Source organism: Aquarana catesbeiana, linkage group LG06, assembly GCF_042186555.1.
Source record: "Aquarana catesbeiana isolate 2022-GZ linkage group LG06, ASM4218655v1, whole genome shotgun sequence".
NCBI classification, from domain to species: domain Eukaryota; kingdom Metazoa; phylum Chordata; class Amphibia; order Anura; family Ranidae; genus Aquarana; species Aquarana catesbeiana.
The window spans coordinates 92,561,443-92,583,890 of record NC_133329.1 but is presented as its reverse complement, the minus strand read 5'-3'; positions in this window follow the sequence as shown (position 1 = coordinate 92,583,890).

Below are 22,448 nucleotides of genomic sequence, written 5' to 3'. Positions count from 1 at the left end.
AACACACCCCCTTCACACAGCACACTAACAGAGCTGAGGCTGTCAATCAGCTGGAGGTTCCTCCTCTGTCACCTTTTTTCTCTTGGTGTCAGGAAAAATTGTCAGAAGTGATTCATGATAGCAGAGGAACGAAGCAGCTGACAGAAATGACACTTAGTGCTCTGGATTGAGACAAGTACACACTATAAAGCAGTCTTTTTCAACCAGGGTGCCTTGAGACTTCTTCAGGGGTGCCTTGACAAAATACCTAAAAATTGATCAAATATTTTATACAAGCTAGCAGGTGGATGAAACTAGCCTTTTCGTTACACAAAGCCATAGGTCTCCATTATGCACCATTACAACTTTCTAGACACTGGCATTTTAATAACCAATGATGTTATCAGTTGAAAAGGAGGATGTCTGTTGCCTCCGCAGCATCCTTGTTTGACCCTCCTCTGCTCCTCTCCCTCAGCACTGGGGTCACATTAGCTGACTGATAGAGAGAAATTGTAGGAGAAGAGAAACATTGGAATACTAGTCAGTACCAGTGTGCAAAAGTGTATTTGCTTTGGAGGAATAAATCGCCTCTAACGTTCGGTGTCCTACATGTGTGGATGTTGCAGTATATAAAACTATTAGAATAGTTTTTTACATTTTAGAACAGGGTGCCTCGAGACTGTCCATAATTTGAAAAGGTGTCTTGACTGAAAAAAAACACTGATCTGGGCTGGATTCACACCTATGCATTTTTAGCGCTTTTTGCATTTTGCAGATTTGCACTACAGGACGTGTTCCATTGGAAACCATGTTAAATGGACTGTAGTGCAAATCTGCAAAATGCAAAAAGCACTAAAACTGCATAGGTGTGAATCCAGCTTTAGAGGGATATGCTTTGTTCATATTTCATGTTTTAGGTTTACAACCACCACCTCAATACCGGGCCATAGTAAAAAAAACGTCTTGACTTTGTGTGGAGATATCTGAATGATGCCTACAGCTACAGGCATCATTCAGATATTTTTCTTTCCAGCCGGCGATTCTGTGCACGATAAGAACAATAATAGTGGCAGTTCCACCGCTTGATCGTTCTTATAGGCGACGGGAGTGGACGTCTCCCCCCTCCCATCGCCATCCTGTGCTTCTCCAGGCTCTCCCGTGCCATCGTGGGCCCAGAGAAAGAATCAGCCGGCGCTGGATGATGACGATAGAGATTTCTGGTGACCATATGGTCACCAGTCATCTCTATGACCGTCGGAGGCCCGAGCGTGATGTTCTGACGTCACGCCCGGGTTCCCGGATGTAAATAAAGCCACGATCGCGGCTGTCAGCATGAGATCGGTTTATTTTTTTTCACAATCTCATGCTTTACAGCCTGGAGGAGAGATGTGGGGTCTTATTGACCCTGCACCTCTCCATAAAAAGAACCTGTCACAATAGATTCCTATTACAAGGGATGTTTACATTCCTTGTAATAGGAATAAAAGTGATAAAAAAAAAAAAAAAAAAAATTTAAGCGCCCCTGTCCCCAATAGCTTGCGCTCAGAAGTGAACACATATTCAAGTCCCGCCCACATATGTAAACACCATTCAAACCACACATGTGAGGTATCGCCGCGTGCGTTAGAGCGTGTGCAACAATTCTAGAACTAGACCTCCTCTGTAACTCTAAACTGGTAACATGTAAAAATTTTCAAAGCGTCGCCTATGGAGATTTTTAAGTACCTAAGTTTGGCACCATTCCATGAGTGTTTCAGTTTTAAAGCGTGACATGTTGGGTATGTATTTACTTGGCATAACATCATTCTTCACATTATGCAAAAAAATTGGGCTAACTTTACTGTTTTGTTATTTTTTAATTCATGAAACCTTTTTTTTTCCAAAAAAAAGGTGTTTGAAAAATTATTGCGCAAATACAGTGTGAGATAAAAAGTTGCAATGACAGCCATTTTATTCCCTAAGGTGTCTGCTATAAAAACATATATAATGTTTGGGGGTTCTGAGTAATTTTCTATCAAAAAAATTATGATTTTTACATGTAAGAGAGAAGTGCCAGAATAGGCCCGGTATTGAAGTGGTTTTAAAGGAGGCAGCTACTGCTGTGCTGTTTCTTTATCTAACTCATTTTGACTTTTCAGCAAAATAACACCTTTTTTTTTTTTTTTTTTTAGCAGTGCAGTTTAAGTGTACCTTAAGGTTAAAAAATTATTTTTCGTTTTGGACAGAGCAGAGAATGATTAGAACATCCGTCAGGTTTTTATTGCTCTCTCTGCCCCTGTTAGGAAGATTCACCCTCCCTGTTTGTCATTTTTACTGGTATTATCAAATGTGAAAGAACATTTCAGATTACACCCAGAACAGTAATAGTGGGGAAATCTTCCAATGGGGACACTTCCTGTTTTGGCTATGGGACAGGAACCAAAGGGAAATCCCCCCCAATCAGACAAAGATGGCAAAAGAAAAAACAAGACTATCAGGCAGTGGCGGCCCGTCCATAGGGGGCGCCCGGGCGCTACCCCCCCCCCCCTCCTGTAGTCACAAAAAAAAAAAAATTTGGAAAAAAAAATTTTTTTTTTAAAACCGGCCCTTTAAGAGAAAAAAAAAAAAAAATCCCTTAACCTTAACATAGTGCACTGTGGCGCCGGACACAGTGCACTATGGGAAGCGCCACGTCAATGCAATCACGAGATTGCAGACATGGCGCTTCATTTGCGGGGATTTAACCCGCCTTGGGGCGCAATGAAGAACGCTGAGTAGCTTCCGGCCTTCCGCCCGTAAAATCACTGTGATTCTACGGGCGGGAGCATCGTTGTTGAAGTTCTCGAGGTCACTTCCGGGTTTTCTAAAAGCTCCGTTCTTCAGCCTGAGCGGAGCTGCATATGGTGAGAGAGAGCGCGCCGCTGCCTGCATGACAATACCAAATATAATTTTATAGAAATGTGATAAATCATTCATCTCCCTGTGCCCCCCTGACAGTGGAAACGGATTAGTGACTGGCTGCCTGTAGCAAGGCGTTTAGTTGACAGAAAATGTGTGTGAAACTGTGAATGTGAAACAAAAGTAGAAGCACCTGACCCAAGCATGTTCAGTAACACTAACATGGGGTTTATTATTTTATTCCATATTGTGTCAGTCACAGTCAGTTCCATTTTAAGACATTTGAAATGTCTTAAAATGGAACAGACTGACACAATATGGATAAAGTATTAAACCCCATGTTAGTGTTACTGAACATTAATGAGAGGCTTTGGTGCATCCACTTTCGTTTCACACACATTTCTGTCAATTAAATCCAATGTAAAAAATATCTGATTGAAGAATAGTGATTCTGTGGGATATAATAATCGACGTCATCACATTTAAATATCTTATATTACAGTTATTTTTTAAAACGTCAACTTTTCACTGTTTTTTTTTTTTGACCGCCACACGCTGATGTATCCCTGGTTTGGGGACGGATATCGTTATGGCAGCAGCTAGCTGCCATAACCCCGGTATCCCCGTGTTCAGCCAGTGGTCGGCTACAAGATAAAAGTAATCTCTGCGGCGCAAGATCACTTTTATCGGTGGCGGGAGAGGGCCACCCTCCCGCCGCGATCCAGTGCCCTCCGCCACTTACCGGAGCTGTCGGCAGCGGCGGAGGCGATCGCACGTGTCTCCTTGCTAGGTATGGAGAGGAGTGAGGGAGAAGATGGCCCCCACCCGTCTCCATACCATAGCTAGACGGAAGCGACGTCAAAACGTCACTTCTGCCCATACTTCTTAAAGGCACATTTTTATATGTCATTTTTTCAAAATGACAAAAATTTATTTATTTATTTTTTTTTTTTTGCATTTAATCCAAATATGAGATGTGAGGACTTTTTGACCCCAGATCTCATATTTAAGAGGACCTGTCATGCTTTTTTCTATTACAAGGGATGTTTACATTCCTTGTAATAGGAATAAAAGTGACACTTCTTTTTTTTTTTTTTTTTTTTTTTTTTTAAACAGTGTAAAAATAAAAAATAAAGGGTAAAATAAATAAGAAAACATTTTTTTTTTAAATGCGCCTCGTTCCGCCAAGCTCGCGTGCAGAAGCGAACGCATACGTGAGTAGCGCCTGCATAGGAAAACGGTATTCAAACCACACATGAGTTATTGCAGCGATCGGTAGAGCGAGAGCAATAATTCTAGCACTAGACCTCCTCTGTAATGCAAAACATGCAACCAGTTGAATTTTTTAAATGCCTATGGGGATTTTTAATGATAAAAGTTTGTCGCCATTCCACGAGCGGGCGCAATTTTGAAGCGTGACATGTTGGGTATCAATTTACTCGGCGTAACATTATCTTTCACAATATAACAAAAAATTGGGCTAACTTAAATGTTGTCTTATTTTTTAATTCAAAAAAGTGTATTTTTAAAAAAAAAGTGCGCTTGTAAGACCGCTGCGTAAGAAAAGCATTGTAACGACCGCCATTTTATTCTCTAGGGTGTTAGAAAAAAAAAAAATATAATGTTTGGGGGTTCTAAGTAATTTTATAGCAAAAAAAAAAAATGGTTTTAAATACTCATGAAAAGAGACCAAAAAAATTTATCAAGTGTTAGGGCCGGTTCCCACTGCTGCGATGTCCGAGATCGGATGTGATTTGCACCGCACTGCAGTGCAAATCACATGCAATCCGATTTCAGCCATAGAGATAGTATGAATGAATTCGCATCGCATTTGAGCCAAACTCGCACAGGACCCTTTTTCCGATTCCTGTTCGACTTTGCAGATCGCACTGCGATATGCGAACTGATTTGGGGGTGTCATTAACTTTTAACTGACACTCCCAGCAGTTCGCATAGGGCAGTGTGAACTGCCGCCAGGAGACATGCGATGCGGGAACCCGCATTAGATTCGCAGGGTTCCCACATCGCAGCAGTGTCCTTAACCACTTCCCGACCGGCGCACGCTGTTGTACGTCGGCAGAATGGCACGGCTGGGCAAATGGACTTACAGGTACGTCCATTTGAATTCCCCGCCGTGCCATTGCATGCGCGCCACCGGAGGTGCGCGCGCCCGCTGGGAGCTCTGTGAGTCGGGTCGCGGACTCGATCGCCGCCGGGATCCCCGCGATCCCCTCACGGAGAGGCCTAGTGACAAGTGTCACTGATCTCTGCTCCCTGTCATCGGGAGCTTTGATCAGCATAGTGACACACACAGCCCCTCCCCCCTACAGTTAGAATCACTCCCTAGGACATACTTAACCCCTCCCCGCCCCCTAGTGGTTAACCCCTTCACTGCCAGTGTCATTTACACAGTAATCAGTGCATTTTTAATCGCACTGATCGCTGTGTAAATGACAATGGTCTCAAAAATGTCCGACATGTCTGCCATAACATCGCAGTCACAATAAAAATCGCTGATTGCCGCCATTTCTAGTAAAAAAAAAAAAAAATTAACAAAAATGCCATAAAACTATCCCCTATTTTGTAAACGCTATAACTTTTGCGCAAACCAATCAATAAACGCTTATTGCGATTTTTTCTTACCAAAATTCTGTAGAAGAATACGATCGCCCTAAACTGAGGAAAAAAAAAGTTTTTTTATATATTTTTGGGGGATAATTATTATAGCAAAATGTAAAAAATAATGCGTTTTTTTCATAATTTTCGCTCTTATTTTGTTTATAGCGCAAAAAATAAAAATCGCAGAGGCGATCAAATACCACCAAAAGAAATCTCTATTTGTGGGAAAAAAAGGACGTCAATTTTGTTTGAGAGCTACTTTGCACGACCGCGCAATTGCGACGCAGTGCCGAATCGCAAAAAGTGCTCTGGTCAGAAAGGGGGTAAAATCTTCCGGGGCTGAAGCGGTTAAAGAAAATCTGTTCCTGATAATATACAGAGCTTTTCATGCTGACAAGTACTAGTTGCCACTTGCCAGGCTGTCTCTAGCCGTAGAACTGACCTAGAGCAAGCAGGGGTGTAATCTGGTGTACTTAACACTTGGGGCAGATTATGTTTATTTTAATTATTACTACTGAAAATTATTTTGACTACCCTGTTTCCCTGAAAATAAGACCTACAAGGACTTTAACTAGGGCTTTCTTTGGGGGGTAGGGCTTATATTGCAGCCATCACTGACAATCATGCTAGGTCTTATTTTCGGGGAAACAGGGTAACAGAGGAAGGTGGTGGCTCTTATATAGTCAAAACTATTTCAGTAGTAATAATTAAATAAATGAATGCTAATAATGTCCAAAAAAGAAATGGAGAAAGAGGCTATATTTTTCTTTGAACATCAAAAGGGCGAATTTCAGATGCAAAAGGCTGGACTGATATTTGCAACCCACAAATCTATATATGATGTACAGAGCCCTGTGTATAATGTAGAGCCTGGTATATGATGTGCAGAGTCCGGTGTATAATGTAGAGCCTGGTATATGATGTACAGAGCCCTGTGTATAATGTAGAGCCTGGTATATGATGTGCAGAGTCCTGTGTATAATGTAGAGCCTGGTATATGATGTACAGAGCCCTGTGTATAATGTAGAGCCTGGTATATGATGTGCAGAGTCCTGTGTATAACGTACAGCCTGGTATATGATGTGCAGAGTCCTGTGTATAATGTAGAGCCTGGTATATGATGTGCAGAGTCCTGTGTATAATGTAGAGCCTGGTATATGATGTGCAGAGTCCGGTGTATAATATAGAGCCTGGTATACGATGTACAGAGCCCTGTGTATAATGTAAAGCCTGGTATATGATGTACAGAGTCCTTTGTATAATGTAGAGCCTGGTATATGATGTACAGAGCCCTGTGTATAATGTAGAGCCTGGTATATGATGTGCAGAGTCTGGTGTATAATGTAGAGCCTGGTATATGATGTGCAGAGTCCTTTGTATAATGTAGAGCCTGGTATATGATGTACAGAGCCCTGTGTATAATGTAGAGCCTGGTATATGATGTGCAGAGTCTGGTGTATAATGTAGAGCCTGGTATATGATGTGCAGAGTCTGGTGTATAATGTAGAGCCTGGTATATGATGTGCAGAGCCCTGTGTATAATCTAGAGCCTCAGCCTGGTATATAAAAGGTAAATGGTAGTTGCGCTGTGATAAAAGGGGAAGGTGAGTGGTATGTGGAAGGGGCTAAGTATATAATAAGTGTGATAGAGAGCTGAAAACAGCCCAAATGGGGCCACAGATACACTAAAAAAGAGGTATCGATATAAAAAAATGATGAAATCAAATGTAAAGTGTGTAACAAATGTGGCAACTATGTGGCCTTGAACAAATATCTCAAAAAATGAATATAGAATGGGTGAAATTGATCAAACTTAAATGAAACACTCAACAAAAAGTACAAATGGTCTAGTCATAAAACTAGCACAAATTGGCTGACATAAATAAGGAGCTGAGTACAATGAGTCCATATAGGTGAATATATAGTCCCACCACCAAGCAGCATACAGATCTTCAGTGTGATCAACTCTGTGTCTATAAGCAGCTCACTTTACTGCTGTAAGGTATACAGCGTGTGCTTAAATGCAGACCACGTGCGGACATGGATATCCCATCCAGTGTTTGAAATGGTTCCAATGGTGGATATATAGAACGATAATGAAAAATGACATAAGCAATATATCAAGTATAACACCGTGACGACCAGAGGGGGGACGGACCAGGGGGAAGGGATGCACTCACTTTTTAAAAATGAGTGTGGGCATCAATCCACGAACGCCGAGTTCATATGCCTTAGTAGATATCTTCGAACTCGGCGTTCGTGGATTGATGCCCACACTCATTTTTAAAAAGTGAGTGCATCCCTTCCCCCTTATAGCTGCTTATAGACACGGAGGTGATCACACTGAAGATCTGTATGCTGCTTGATGGTGGGACTGCTATATATTCACCTATATGGACTCACTGTACTCAGCTCCTTATTTATGTCAGCCAATTTGTGCTAGTTTTATGACTAGACCATTTGTACTTTTTGTTGAGTGTTTCATTTAAAGTTGATCAATTTCACCCATTCTATATTCATTTTTTGAGATATTTGTTCTAGGCCACATAATTGCCACATTTGTTACACACTTTACATTTGATTTCATCATTTTTTATATCGATACCTCTTTTTTAGTGTATCTGTGGCCCCATTTGGGCTGTTTTCACCTCTCTATCACATTTATTATATACTTAGCCCCTTCCACATACCACTCCCCTTCCCCTTTTATCACAGCGCAACTACCATTTACTTTTTGTTTACACTCTGTTTGGATCAGTCACATAGGTGTTGCAGCAGTATCCCTTAGGCTCGGTTCACACTAGGGGTGGCACGACATGCAGGTCGCCTCACCGAGGCGACCTGCACACGACTGCCACGGCGACTTGCAAAACGACTTCTGTATAGAAGTCTATGCAAGTTGCCTCAAGTCGCCCCCAAAGTAGTACAGAAACCTTTTTCTAAGTCGGAGCGACTTGCGTCTTGCTCCGATTAGAACGGTTCCATTGTACAGAACGGGAGGTGACTTGTCAGGCGACTAGGTCGCCTGACAAGTCGGCCCAGTGTGAACCGGGGCTAAGTATAGGTTCTTCGTGACATTGCGGGAGTCACTCACATTCAGAGCCTGGTATATGATGTACAGAGTCCTGTGTATAATGTACAGCCTGGTATATGATGTACAGAGTCCTGTGTATAATGTACAGCCTGGTATATGATGTACAGAATACCTCTTTCACATCAGAAGCTCCCCATGACAGAAGAGTCCCTCCTTTCACACCAGACACCCCCAATCACATCAGGATCCCCCTTTCAAATTAGAAGCCCCCTCATCACATCCAAGAGCCACCCCTCCCCCCTTATGTCAGAAGCCCCCATCATATCAGAGTTGCTGCAGACCGGGTAAAATCTTGTAGTGAGTCGGATGTCGTTCTCATGCCATAGTTTGGAGACCCCTAGTCTATACTGCCTTTCAAGTGTGCAATCTAAAGGGAAATACCCCAAAATAACAACTGATAGCTATTGTTTTTCCAAGATAAACTTAAAGTTTCTGGCTGTGTTTTTCACATGGCAATATTGAATAAACATGCATCCAGAACAGCTGGAAAAATTTAGTGATCAGATTGAACCTACATAATGTACCCTGTACACTTGTCCTCTGAAGTCTATTGCCACAGTATAAAAGCCAGCCAGGAGCTCAGCACAGGGATGGGGGGAACCCCTTATAATGGGAACAGCAGCCAGCAGCTGTACAGACCCGGAACTTTGCACAGGGATGGTGGGAACCCCTCATTATGGGCACAGTAAGGCTGCAATGGATGGGCACAGTGAGGCATTTGATGAAATAGACACTTGCATTTGGCAGTGCCATCTCTCTTTTAAACTTTCCCATATTTTCATTTGACTCGTAGGTATTGATCATTGTAGAATTTGTTTTGAAAATGAGTGAAAATTCGGTTCCATCTTTGAAACTATTTCCCTTCACAAGGCGTTCAGATGAGGAAAAAAAGAGGATAAAGGAGCTTGGACCACATCAACCCAACTTGCAAATTCAGCAGAGGTCAAGTGATCGTGGTCGAGTTTACACTCGAAGCTTTTCCACTGCTTCTTATAAAAAATGGAGTTGGCTAGCTGGATGTGATGTGACTCATGCCTATTATTGTTTTCCCTGTTTGCTATTCCAAAGTCATGGCACCGACAGGCTGTGGATATCAACAGGGGTTAACGACCTAAAGCATCTCACTGAAAAGTGCAAGCGGCATGAAATTACCAAAAGCCATCTTGACAATGTTATGAGGCTCGAGTTTTTTGGGAAGCGTAGCATTGGTGAACAGCTAGATGCAGGCTACAGAATTGCCATTAGAAAACATAATGAAGAGGTCACAAAAAATAGACACATCCTATCTCGAATAATAGACTGTGTGAAATTTTGTGGTGCATTCGAGCTGGCTTTGCGTGGCCATGATGAGAGTGAGAGCTCCGATAATCCTGGGATATTCCGTGGCTTGATCGATTTTGTTGCTTCTCTTGATGGAGTTTTGAAAGAGCACCTTGAGAATGCCACTGTTTTTAAGGGAACTTCAAAAACTGTGCAGAACGAGCTGTTGGACTGTATGTTGTCTGTAGTGAAGGAGCACATTATTCAAGAAGCACGGAGCAGCGATTTCATTTCAATCCAGGCTGACGAGACCACTGATATTGCCACACAGTGCCAACTTGTGCTTGTGCTGCGCTACATTGATGCCAAACACAACGTACAGGAGAGGTTTTTTGCGTTTATTCCTCTACATTCCGCTAATGCAGATTCTATTGCTACAGCACTACAAGAGCGTCTTGCTGTCATCCTTCCAGGGGATCAGAAACATAAACTTGTCTCCCAGCGTGATGAGGGGTGCCACTTCAGGGGTTCAAAAGCAGATTCAGGATTTGTACCCAAATGCCCATTATATCCACTGCTATGCACATCAGCTCAATCTGATAATGCAACAGGCCACTTCTCAAATACCCAAAGTGAGGCTTTTTTTTGCTAACCTTGGAGGATTTGCCAGCTTTTTTGCAAGATCACCCAAGCGCACAGATGTACTTGATAAAGTAGTTGCCCATAGACTACCAACATCAAGCAGTGTCAGATGGAACTTCCACAGCCGTGCCGTCAATACAGTGTTTGAGCACAGAGAGGACCTCATCCGCTGTTTTGAAACCATGCGAGACTCAGATGACTTTGACTCTGTTACCATGAGAGAGGCAGCAGGCTTTTCCGTGCTGCTGGAGGATCAGGATTTTAAATACTTTCTTACGCTTTTCCACAACATCATGCCACATGTGGACCTCCTCTATGCCAAACTCCAGAAGAAGGACATAGATTCAGTCCACATTAAGGGGAGCATCCAGCAGTTCCAGCGGGACATACAGCAGATCAGGTAGCAGCTGCATTCCTCCTTTTCCATGTGTTGTTGTTATTAATATTATTTTTTTATTATTATTATTGCTCATACATTTTGCAGAGATTCTATGCCATCCCTGGTTGAGCAAAGCAGTCAAGGTGGTTCTCAACCGAAGAGGCGGGGGATCCTGAATCCAGGAGAACAGAAACGCATTGCAACCGAGGTGAGTTTTAATTTGTTGCAATATTTGTATTTTTGATAGCTCACTTAGCCCCGGTTCACACAAGAGCGGCGCGACTTGCAGGTCGCCTCACCGAGGCGACCTGCACACGACTTCCACGGCGACTTGCAAAACGACTTCTGTATAGAAGTCTATGCAAGTCGCCCCCAAAGTAGTACAGGAACCTTTTTCTAAGTCGGAGCGACTTGCGTCGCTCCTATTAGAACGGTTCCATAGTACAGAATGGGAGGCGACTTTTCAGGTGGCTAGGTCGCCTGACAAGTCGCCACTGTGTGAACCTGCACTTATAGATATGAAGATTGGAAAGAAAAATATTTTTCTTACAATAGTCATATAAAAATGATGTGATCTAAAAGGATTTGTTATTCCCTCTAGTGGATAACATTAGTATTACAGCCTTCATCTGTGTTAGCTGCCTGAACATCAGAAATGCATGAGACTTGACATATTTACTAAGAATGTCTTGTCCAATTGTATGGAGTTCTGAGAAATTATGGATTCAAAACCACTGAAACTGATCTCCCTTTATAACTTAAAACTGAATATTTTAAAATGGCCAGTTTTAATGTTATGAAGGGAGATCAGTTTCAGTGTTTTTGAATCCATAATTTCTCAGAACTCCATACAATTGGACAAGACATTCTTAGTAAATATGTATAAGTTTCATGCATTTCTGATGCTCAGGGAGCTAACACAGATGACATTGACATTTTGTGATCACTACCTAATTTTTGTTTTTATGCTTCACTCTATAGGTCTGTGATACCATACTATTACACACCATGCGACGTTTCTCCTTCACAAAACACCTTGTTAGTGCCACCTTGCTTCAAGCAGACAAGTTTGAACAGTACGCAAAGGAGTTTCCGGAGGATGCACTGAGTGAGACTTTGAAGGCCTATCCAATGCTCAATAAGAGTAAGTTAAAGACAGAGCTTGATCTCATCTACTGCACAGAATAGTTCATGGTGCTGTGGACCTATTCCAGCTGTTTGTGGAGAACAATCTTGCTCATGTATTTAGAGAGACTGTCACTCTGCTAAAGATCCTCATCACCACACCCATGACCACAGCAGAAGCTGAGAGGTGCTTCTCAACCTTAAAAAGAATTAAGACTTTTCTGAGAAATAGCATCACCCAGGAAAGGCTGAATGCATTGGCCATGCTGTCAATGGAAAAGAGTGGTGACAGAGATGACTGACTTCAACCAGAAGGTCATAGAGAAATTTGCAAGCCAGAAAGAAAGGAGAGCAAAATTTATTTTCAAATAGTTCTACTGGCACTAATGTGAATGTGGCGTGCATTTGTATTCAATCACCTTTTCAGAGTTTTTTTGTTGTTGTTTGTTGTACAATAAAGTTTGTTTGCTGTTGTAAAAAAAATCACTGATTCGTGGTACATTTATTGCATTCTTTAACAGTTGACTTAAACATTTTCAATATTTTATCTAGATATATAATCTGTCCTGTGATGCTGGGACTGTATACTCTGCCCTGTGATCTGAGCTGTATAATCCTGACACTATGGGTGGAAGCAAGTGGAATACAGGGAACGGAGTGGGTGGATTATATAAGGGGTGTGGTTTATGGGAAGTGGGAGGGGTCAAAATTTATGGGCGGGGTCTGGCACCCCCCCATCCAAAAATCTCACCAGCCGCCACTGCTATCAGGAGTTATAACCCTCCCTTACTTTCACCAAAATTTAAAAAAAGTTTTGCCATTAGATATACTTCAAGGTTAGTCAGGCAAATGCATAAACAGAAGCCTAAAAGAATGTATGAAAACTTTGCATTCCTAGGTTGTAATACATTAAATTGGAGCTACAACAAATAAAAGGCCAACAAATGCATTTATATAAGTAAAGTTATTGTCAACAAATGCTCCAACCTACAAAGGTTTCCCACTGTGAGTCCCATGCTTCCAACACACAAACTCACTTTCCTCTCCTCATAACGTAATCTTGTACAGGTTCCATGTGTACAGTCCCTGACAAAAGTCTTGTCGCTTGTGTACAAATTGACCTGAAGTGCCGCTAAAATATATTTCTAATCAAGATTTTGTTAAAAGAAATGGGTCATTTTAATCCCAGCAGCTTTTGTAATAATGTTTCAGTGCAAAACGAAACTGACAAAAATTATTCTAATATTCACAGCTTGGTAAAGCCCATTGAGTCCATTTTTGCCAAGACATAAGTGTTGTTGCCTTGTTATATGACAGTGATGGCGAACCTTGGCACCCCAGATGTTTTGGAACTACATTTCCCATGATGCTCATGCACTCTGCAGTGTAGTTGAGCATCATGGGAAATGTAGTTCCAAAACATCTGGGGTGCCAAGGTTCGCCATCACTGTTATATGAGCTTCACCTGTGACTAATAATGGATCAATTAGGTCTCAGGTGTGTATAAAAAGAACAACAGTACACTAGACCTTCTCAACTGCAACTAGACCTCTGCAAACATGCCTAAGATTCACCCGGAGACTAAAGTATTGATTATCAAGAGGCTGAAGACCAGATCCACTGCTGATGTGGCAGACACCTTCAATGTGTCTCAGCGTCAAGTTCAGAGGATAAAAAAAGATTTGAAGAGACTGAAGACGTTTTGGACAAGGCCAGGTCAGGCCAACCCCGCAAGACAACTGCACCAGAGGACCGTTTGTTGGCTTGAAAATCCAAGGCCAGCCCATTTTCCACTGCAGCAGAGCTCCATGAGACCTGGTCACCTGAAGTCCCTGTGTCAACCAGAACAGTTTGTCGGATTCTGTCTCAAAATGGCCTCCATGGTTGAATCAGTGCCCATAAGCCAGCACTAAACAAAAGACAATTGAAAAACCGTGTGGCATTTGCCAAGGGCCACAGTCTGCTAAAAGGATGGACTCTGGAAAAGTGTCAGAAGGTTGATTTTTCAGATGAATCTTCTGTTGAATTACACCACAGTCACCGCAAATATTGCAGGAGACCTACTGGAATCCGCATGGAGCCGAGATTTACCCAGAAAACAGTGAAGTTTGGTGGAGGCAAAATCATGGTCTGGGGTTACATCCAGTATGGGGGTGTGCGAGGGATCTGCAGGGTGGAAGGCAACATCAATAGTCTAAAATACCAAGAAATCTTTGCTACCTCTTATATTCCCAACCATATAAAAGGCCAAATTTTGCAGCAGGATGGTGCTCCATTGCATACTTCCATCTCCACATCAAAGTTCCTTAAGGCAAAGAAGATCAAGATGCTCCAGGATTGGCCAGCCCAATCACCAGACATGAACATCATTGAGCATATGTGGTGTAGGATGAAAGATGAAGCATGGAAGACGAAACCAAAGAATATTGATGAACTCTGGGAGGCATGCAAGACTGTTTTCTTTGCTATTGCTGATGACTAAATCAATAAATTGTATGAATCCTTGCCAAACCGCCTGGATGCTGTCCTTCAAGCTCATGCAAGTCATACAAGATATTAAATTTGGATCTCACAGCACCACTACTTAATTTGCTGACACATTTTTGGATTTTCAGTAAAGTTGTTCAATTTCTGTATAGGCGACAAAACTTTTGTCTTGCCAAAATTTGACCTGTCTGTCTTGATTAAATGATAAATCTTTTTTCAGTGAAACTAATTTATTTCAGTGCATTAAACATCAGTTGGGAGGGCTTTATCTTTTCATATGAGCTATTTATAACACCAATTGATTAATTAAAAGTCAGGTTAATAGCAGGAGTTTCTACAAAATAGAGAAGCGACAAGACTTTTGTCAGGGACTGTACTCTGGACCAATTGTAATCAGTACTAGAGGTTTCACTAGGAAAAAAAAAAACAAAAAAACAGCAAAGTCAATACAAAGTTGAACAAAAAGAAAAAGCAAACAAAAGTGTGAAAACTAAAAAAAATAATGAAAAAATAATAAAATAATGCTAGAAATCGCATAGAAAACAAGGAGAAAACACTTGAAAGGCTTCATAAACTAGAGTTAGAACGGGCACAAGTGAGGAAGTTTCGCACTGCCCCTCAGGTACACCAGAGGAGCAAACATGCCATATAAAAAGCACATGGAAGTAATTTGAAAGCATAAATAAGAAAATGTTAGGATTGTGCTGAAGGGAGACTTGATGCATTTTTATCCGTTATCACGTTACACACAAAAACACGTCTCAGCAGGAAATAACTAGTAAACATTCCAGTGGCGACATTTGAAAGAAATATGATTTGTTTCTGGAAATGATGAAACAACTGTGACTGAGGGGGCCTCTCTTTTAGACCCCTTTCATGCTGAGGCGTTTTTCAGGCGCTTTCACGCTAAAAAAAAGCACCTGAAAAGCTCACGAAAACCTATTTTCATTAAGATCAATGAATGCTTTCACACTGGGGCAGTGCGCTGGCAGGGTGGTGAAACAATGCCCCTCTCCATTGAAATGAATGGAAAGCGCTTTGAAAGTGCCCGAAAAGCTCTTCAAAAGCGCCCGATAAGCTCTTCAAAAGTGTTCAGTGTTTAAGGGCCCTTTCACACTGGGGTGGGGGCGGCGTCGGCGGTAAAGTGCCGCTATTGTAAGTAGCGCTTTACTGTCTGTATTCAGCCACTAGCAGGGCGGTTTTACCCTCGGCTAGCGGCCGAGAAAGGGTTAAAAAACACAGTGAATTGCCTCTGCAGAGGCGCTTTACCAGCTGGAATAGCCGCGCTGTCCCATTGATTTCTATGGGCAGGAGTGGTGAAGGAGCGGTATACACTCCGCTTCTTCACCGCTCCGAAGATGCTGCTATCAGGACTTTTTTTACCATCCTGCTAGCGCACTGCTCCAGTGTGAAAGCCCTCGGGGCTTTCACACTGGAGACAAAGCAGCGGCACTTTAGGGTCGGTTTGCTCCTGCAAACTGCCCCAGTGTGAAAGGGCCCTTACTGGCAGTTTACAAGTGCCTCAGTTTGAAAAGGGCCTAAAGCATATCAAAGGTCAAAATATAAAATAATATAGTGCATACTCCCATAGTAGCCGCTGAAATTTTGCCCAGGTTCTTCCCCAGGTTTGCCAATGGATTGCCCCGCAGCCAGGCACATGATCTCAGCCACACTTTTCCTCAAAAACCAGTATAGGGGTGTTGTTTTTATTTTTGGAGAACTTGGATGGGGTTGAGGGAATTGAGTGGGAAACTCCAAAAACAGAAACTGTGTATGTTATGCCCCTCACTACACGTGACTGAGGTGTATTTGGGCACACTGTTAACTCCTCTCATACCAATGCATTCCAGTAGGCGCAGAATCCTTTTGCACTTTTATTGATACAAGATAGAGTAAAACTGTAACAGATACAAACAAAATGCAACAAAAGATCATACAATTAGTGTCTCCCTTTCTATCTAGCTGAAGATACAAGTAATAAACATACCGAAGATGGATCCGGATGGCTAGCGTAGAACTTAGCAGCAGATGTGCTTGCTTCCAGAGTGAAAGGGAAAAAGGAAGCTGAAGAAGCTGACGCAAGGCCTGATGGGATTGAAAGTACGGAGGCTTGCATGTACCAAATCTAACCAGCTATTCTAAATGACTACATTAAAATAGATATAGCGCAGTTATACAAAATGGCCACTAGATGGCAGCATAGATTAATCTAATTAAACCAAAAAGTCAATAAGAAGATTAAAGCCTTATTAACGAAGGCATGACACTCCCCGCCTGGTTTCCCACGGATACCACGTATCATGGCACTCCGGAGGAGAGTAACAAAATAAGTTCAGAAACAGGTCTGAGGAAATGTTTAGGCTGGCCTTGCCTAATGACTTTGAGCTCAACTTCCCTGACGTTTCCATCTTCGCTGGGAAACACTTGGGTTATCAGACCCAAAGGCCACTCTTTTCTCCTGGATTGAGAGTCTTTCATGAGAACGATGGCACCAGGCTCTAAGTTGGGTTTGCTGTCTTGCCATTTGTTCCTGGTCTGTAGATTAGACAAGTATTGTTTCTTCCACTTGTTCCAAAAGGTGTCAGCTAACACTTGTACTCTTTTCCATTGACATCTGTATAAGTCCTTTGGGTCTAGATTGACTGGAGGAGCTGTGATCACCTCAACTTTCTGAGTGAGCAAAGTGGAAGGCGTAAGCAAGAAAGGATCTTCAGGATCATTGGGTATAGATGTCAAAGGTCTGGCATGCATTACAGCTGATACTTCAGCCATGAAGGTTGTCAGAGTCTCATGTGTGAGTTTTGAAGTTCCAAAATGTAGAAAAATACCAATCATACGCTCCCAGGCACCTCCCATGTGAGAAGAGTGTGGGGGGTTAAATGTCCATGTACAACCCTGTTCTGAAAGGTATCTCTCTACACGTTCTGTGTCAAGGTTTGAAGTGAGATTCAATTCTTTGCAAGCTCCAACAAAGTTGGTTCCTCTATCAGAGCGTATGTGCTTGACAGCGCCTCTAATAGAGATGAAACGTCTCAGGGCATTGATAAAGTTGGATGTGTCTAAGGACTCAGTTACTTCTAAGTGTACAGCTCTGATGCACATACAAGTAAACATGACAGCCAAAACATTTGCTGCTGGCACTGCCTCCTCTGATTTGTCGTGTGATGACAGCCCAAGGCCCAAACACATCAAGGCCGACGTTTGTGAAAGGGGATTCTGTACTGAGGTCGGTCTGCAGGAAGGTTTGCCATTTTCTGAGTTTGAAACATACCACGAAGCTTACGACAGGTGATACGTTTGAAAATGGTTTTACTCACAAGTCTCCTGGCTCCCACTATCCAGAGTCCAGCTGCACGCAAGGCTCCTTCGGTGAACAAAAGTCCTTGGTGTTTTGTCTGTGTGTGGTAGAGTTCCACAAGTAAAGACGCAACATGATTATTTGGTATTATGATAGGATTGCTCTCACCACTATCAAGTCCTGCATTTGAAATACATCCTCCAACTCTTAACAGTCCTTCATTGTCTATAAAGGAGTTGAGTTTCCTTAGAGGACAGTTCTTTGGAATGTTCTTGCGATTTTGAAGACATTCTAGTGTTACTGCTAAGTCTCTTGTTGGACACAGTGGATGATTACATTTTTTGCTTCTGTGAGCTCATCTACTGTATATGGCTTGTGGCAGTAATGCCAACCTTTACAACAACTTGGTCTTGTAGGGGTACCTCTAAAGGATCTGGCTATGTGAACCAAGCAAGCAGTAGCTCTTTGTAAGGACTTCCAAGTGGAGAATTTGTGGAAGCGCTTGGATCCCAACAGTTGGTTAGAAATTGTTGTATGAAGTGTGGAAACCTGAGGACAGATATCTGAGTCAGATTCAGGTTCTAACTCTTACTGGAGTGGTAGGCACTGGCTTGTACAGGAAGGGTGGTCCTGTGAGCCATGTAGTGGATCTGAGGGAAGAAAAGCGTTTTAATGTTTGTTCTCTGTTGTTAGCAAGACAGGGTCTCTGCGCTTTGAAAGGCAGGGGTGCCACCCAGCTGTTTTCATTGGTTTTGTAGAATCCCTGTCTCATTATCTCCAAGAAGATATGATCTTCAATAGATGGGCCACTTTTGTGATCTTCTTTAGTCCTTTGGAAAACTGAGCACCCTAAATGATCTCTGTCTTCATGACAAAGAAGATTAGCGGTGTAAGGGTTGGAATGAATTACACTGGCAGGCTTCTCTCTTACGAGGAATCTGTTGGTGCAAGGCTGAAATAGGGATGGACGCCCGCCTTCTAGTGTCTTTGTAAAGATAGGGTTCACGCTGGTTGGTTTGTGAACACTCCCTAGGCATACGTTGCCTATGATGACCCATCCTAGATCTAACTTCTGGGCATAGGGGGAGTTGTGGGGACCATTGATTTCTTTTCTCACCTTGTGAACTCTGATGATGTCCCTCCCAAGGAGAAGCGCTATCTCAGCCTGGGGATCCAGTTCAGGGATGAGATGTGCTATGCCCTTCAGATGTCCGTGATGAAGTGCCACCTCTGGTGTAGGGATCTCCTCTCTGTCCATTGGGAACTGATTGCACTCGATTAGATTTGGCAGAGGCAGGGTTGTCTGACCATCAAAGAATTCGATTTGGTAACCAATGGCTCTTCTCCCACAGTTTTTTCTAACTTACCCCTGTACAAGTCTTGAGTAAGTATGAAGAGCCAGCTTCCTTGATTTTGAAAGTGTCAAAGAAGGCTGAGCTGGCTAGTGATCTGTTGCTTTGATCGTCCAGGATCACGTATAGCTTCACTGCTTTTTCTCTGCGACCCATGGGGTAAACTGTAGCAAGACAAATCTTAGAGCAGGATTTGTTAGACAGACCTTCTCCACAGACTTGGGTGCACTGGGGTGTAACTACAGGAGGTACTGTGTCTTGTTGCTCCCCGCCTTGCCCTTCCACCTGGGGTGAGGGAGTAAGAGTCCATGGCGCTGGCCCTGGATGTAGAGCTGTGTTGTGCTCTGTGCTGTTGCACTCAGAGCAGTTGATGCTCACCTTACAGTCTTTCCCAGGTGAGAAGTTGATGCGCAGCACCTGTAACAAATTCTGTTTTCTTTGAGAAAGGTTCTGCGATCTTGGAGAGTCTTTTCTCTAAAACCTCTGCACTTTAACAATGAATGAGGCTTCTTGTGAAGAGGACACTCACTGCTTGGATTCTGAGTTGGAGATACACTTGTTTTGCGTACTGCAACAGGTGAGTCTTTGAAGTTGCGGGTTAGAGCAGGCTTACTTGACCTAGGGAGAGCAGAGTCAGATGATGAGATGTCAAAACTAAGATCATTTTTAACCTTTGCTTGATAGCGAATAAAGTCCACGAAATAAGAGAATGGTGGGAAGGGGGTGTTGTTCTTTTGCTTGTATTTGAAGCCTTGTGTAACCCAGGTTTCTTGAAGGCTGTAAGGTAGCTTTTGCACTATTGAGTTAACGCCATGGGCTGTGTCCAGAAAGGCAAGGCCTGATGTCAGATAAGGGTACTCACTGAGGCCGAGCTGCTGAGAGCGGTAACCTCTTGCAACTAAGCGCACTCCACTCCTGGAAATGGTACAGCTGTGCAGGATTGGAAGATGCTGAAGCTCAAGGAAGGAGGATGAACAGCTGATCCAACAACAGGCCATGGGTCAAACACCGTTGACTAGTAAGAGTCTCTAGATAGGCAAAAACAGTCTAGTGCAAAGGACTGTTAGCAGGTCTGTCAGTAGGCTGATGACTAGTACTGAAGATTGATAGTAAAGTCCGTAAACAGGCCGAGGGTCAAACACAGGTAACTGGAAGCAAAGTCTGTGAGCAAGTCAGGGGTCGAGCACTGAAGACAATAGCAAAGTCCAGGAGCAGGCTGAGGGTCAATCACTGGAGACAGGAAGCAATATCCGTAGACAGGCCAAGGGTCAAACACAGTAAGCAAGTGGAGAAGTCCGAGAGGCAAGCCGAGGGTCAGATGCACGTAGAGATCAGAGCAGGTCAAGGTCAATCCGGGTCACAACAGGTAATCAAGAATCAGGATACAAGCAGGAAACACACGGGGAGCTGAAAGACAAACCAGCAATCTGGTCATGGCACAGAGTGGCTTTTATAGGCCAGTGGCAGGCTCACGTTGTGTGCGCTATTGCGTTCGCCGTTCCGCTGAATCGCTCATGCGCATTAGCCGTTTCGCTGAATTACACACAAACATTAGTTGTTTCGCCGAATTGCGCACGCGCATTAGCCATTTCTCTGTATTGTGCCCAGGGATGCGCTGGAGTGCCGCTCTATCGCACATGTGCGAAGGAAGGCAGCGATATTGGCGGGACTGGTACTTGCCTCTTTCCTGGCACCTGGCAAGTCTCCTTCTGCTTTGGCTATTTGGAGTTCTGTCACTAGGTCACTCAATTCTCTCAGCTTCTGTTAGCCTTTGTTAGGAATCCTGGGAAAGTCCTCTATTCTTTTAAAAAGAGAGTTTTCTATAACTTCTGGGGAACCGTAACATTTATCAACCCTCTCCCATATCATGCTCAGCCCTCTGGTTGGGTAATTAATGTTAATGTCTCTGATTCTCCTTGCATGCTCTGACGACTCATTCCCCAGCCAATTGACTAAGAGATTGGCTTCTTCACTTGCCTTTAAATCAAGGTCCCTAGTTGCATTTCTGAAGGACGAACGCCATGCTCTATAACTTTCAGGGCGATCGTTAAACTTTGCAAGTCCCTTTGCTAACAGTTCACGTTGTGCTAAGAACTTGAAGAAATCTGACATACCTTGATTGTTGTGTGAGTAGCCAAGGGGCGCTCTGTTGTGCCAGGAACTTGGTGGGTATTTGCGGTTATCAGAGATACTGTCTCTGTGTCTTTTAACCCCTCGCTCTTCATTTTCGATTTGGTCAACTGTGACGTAGTGTTTTGATAGCCTGGATGCAGAATGTGCTGAAAACTGACTGAGTGCAGGTTTACTTTCTTGCTTGACGCAAGGCGTGTGAATGGCGGGGGTTGATTCCGCTCTCGGCACTGTAAGTAGGTAGTTGTCTGGTTCGGCGTGTTGCCGGACATATTCTGAGGTACCCTCTGTACTGTCATCAGGAACTGATTTTTTTCCAAGTACATTGCTGAGCCGCTCACTGGTGGGCTTTGCAAGTTCTTCTAAGGTGTCTGCCTCGGCTGCAGCAGCCGCTGACTCCTTCTCTGCAGCTAGTTCCTCTAGTGCAGTTTCCATGTGTAACTTTTCTAATTTAAGTTGCATTTGCATCTCTTTTTCGGCGAACGCAGCTTTTATTTTGGCCTCCTTTGCAGCAAAGTTAGCTTTTACTTTTGCAGATTCTGTCTTTTTCTGGGCAATGGCGATTGCTTTGCTTTTTACTGACCTCCTTGTGCTCGTGGAGTAAACTTCCGACCTTGTGGCAAAGTGCTCTGACTTTCTCTGACATGGTGTCTGGCTATATGGAAGCTGATAACACTGCTGTCTTACTGGCGTTCTGTATGCTAGACGTGCTTAGAAGCCTTAGTTTTACTGCTGTTCTGTATGCTAGCTGTGCTTAGAAGCCTTCTTTTTACTGTTATGCCCCTCACTACACGTGACTGAGGTGTATTTGGGCACACTGTTAACTCCTCTCATACCAATGCATTCCAGTAGGCGCAGAATCCTTTTGCACTTTTATTGATACAAGATAGAGTAAAACTGTAACAGATACAAACAAAATGCAACAAAAGATCATACAATTAGTGCCTCCCTTTCTATCTAGCTGAAGATACAAGTAATAAACATACCGAAGATGGATCCGGATGGCTAGCGTAGAACTTAGCAGCAGATGTGCTTGCTTCCAGAGTGAAAGGGAAAAAGGAAGCTGAAGAATCTGACGCAAGGCCTGATGGGATTGAAAGTACGGAGGCTTGCATGTACCAAATCTAACCAGCTATTCTAAATGACTACATTAAAATAGATATAGCGCAGTTATACAAAATGGCCACTAGATGGCAGCATAGATTA